Raw genomic sequence first — 2,323 nt, forward strand, 5'->3', positions numbered from 1 at the left:
ACACACACACACATATATATATATATATATATATATATATCTAGCGTATATACTCGTGTAAAAGTCGAATTTTTTAGACCATTTTTTAAAGGTCAAATTTACAGGGTCGACTATTACATGGATAGTACTCTTGAGGGACTGAAATTCAAGCTAGAATCCGAAGTGCCATATCAACAGCAGAAGCCCAACTGGTCTCTAAGCGAATAAAAACAAAAACGCAATATATTACCAAATATATGCATCAAAACACATGTCCTAGTAAATAACAAAACCCATAAACAAGACCGCGTATCTCTTATAAATACTTACACTTTGCCATTTATTTGTATCCATCAATGTTAACAGACTAGCGGAGTGAAATCAATTTATATCTCATAATTATATCGCATGAGATAACGTTAATGCATTTTGGCCTAGATGCTATCGTATTCACGCTCACGATCAATTACCATTTCGTGGAATGCGTTCGCCTCACGATTCTTATTAGGTAAACAGTGTGTCGTGTTCTGTGTTATGTTGCCCCACGACAAAAATGAAAAAAAAGTTGCAGGATGTTAATTGCAGTTACCAGTAAATGTCTATAATATTGTGTAGAGTTGTCAACCTGGAGCAGGGATTCCCAAAGTGTGTTCTGCAAAACCCCAGGGTTCCCTGAAAGATAGCTGGGGTTCCACGTTTTTAAAAATAATTACGAAGGATTCAGCGGCAAAAAAAAAAATGCTTGGTAACCACTGATCTAGCGATTAACTAAATGTTTTTAGGCTTACCGAAGTCATGCCTCTGTACGAATGTATACAGCAGTGTTTGCTGTTGTTCATCGATAGTGAAACACTTTTCTCACTATGTGAACAGACGAGGGTATGACGCATGTTTTTATTGTATTTGGAGATGAGGAAAATATAAAGGTGGCATGGGAACCACTGATCTAGCGATTCATTGAATGTTTTTAGCCTTTGTACGGATTCGGACAGTGGCGTTTGGTGGTGTTCACCAATAGTGCTGTCTGTGAAGCACGTTTCTCACCATGTAAACAACGAGTGTATGACGCATCTGTTTATTGTGTTTGAAGATGTATGCAGGCCTGCGGCATATCCAACGCATACATTTCAGTAATGGTGATGTAGCACCCATGAATAGATGTGTAGTGTTCGCTGTTAAATGGTATTTTACTATAAGCACTGAGCATTCCAAGACCATGCCTTTATTTTGCTGGGCTCAAATATCATTTGCGGACCTGAAGAACGAATCTTCACCAAATATTCTGCCTATATATCTTTGCACACCTTTCAATGCCATGTATGCTATAAGGTCTACAAATGTAACGGAGGCCTCAAAAGACATTTTAAGATCCACAAAGATCAGAACTTAATTGTAGCTCTCGGTGGTCCAAATCAGAGGTGCAATCTATGTGGGTGTTTTTTCAGAACATTGTCTGGTTTAAAAAAAGCCCATCAGATACCATGATGGATCTAAGGTGTAGGTACAGGGGGTGGTCAGACTCTGCATAAGGAGTAAGTAGACAACCACCAAATATACATTTACATCTATATATATTTCAACAAAACAAAAACTGTAACAAGAACGTAACAAGCAACAACAAAACATTCGGACAGTTTGACGATACAAAAAAGAACAGGAAAAAAACAAGGACGGATCATTCGGAGCTTTCAATCTTCAGTCGAGCTGTTTCTTCAATCTTCGTCTTAGCTGTTTCGCCTGGTTACTCTCGAGACTGGTCTAGTTTGGCCGGCCCCAAGAAAATCTAAGCTACGAGCAATAGATTCTTTGAAAGAAAGCAAGCGAATGTCTACGAACGAAAACAAGGTCGAAAAAAAAACGGAGAAATGGTGCACAATTACAAAAACAAACAACAGGTGTCTTTCGACTAAGGACGAATTAGATTAAGCTGGCGTGTGTGGAAGTGAAACCTTACGGCAGTAACATAGAAGATGAAAGTCATGGAAGGGAATATAAAAGATGCTACAGGAACGGTAGTCGAACCAAGAAAGAAAGGTCAGGCTTGGCCGAATGGCAGTCACGTGGAAAGAGAGGAGAGAGGTAGGGGGTAGAGGGATTGAAGAATTAGGGAGGGACAAGGAAGAGAGAAAAAGGAAAGGGACAGAGTGAAGTAAATGAGGGAAAGTGATGAGAATGAAGGGAAGGCCAAGAAATGTGAGAGAGGGTGGGAGCGAGGAAAAGAAAAGTGGAAGGAAGTACGTAACACACACACACACACACACACACACACACACATATATATATACACACACAGGGTGCGTACGATATTTGAGGACAGGTTTATTTTTATAAAAAACAAATACAT

This window comes from Octopus bimaculoides, chromosome 23 (assembly GCF_001194135.2).
Source record: "Octopus bimaculoides isolate UCB-OBI-ISO-001 chromosome 23, ASM119413v2, whole genome shotgun sequence".
Classification (NCBI taxonomy): Eukaryota; Metazoa; Mollusca; class Cephalopoda; order Octopoda; family Octopodidae; genus Octopus; species Octopus bimaculoides.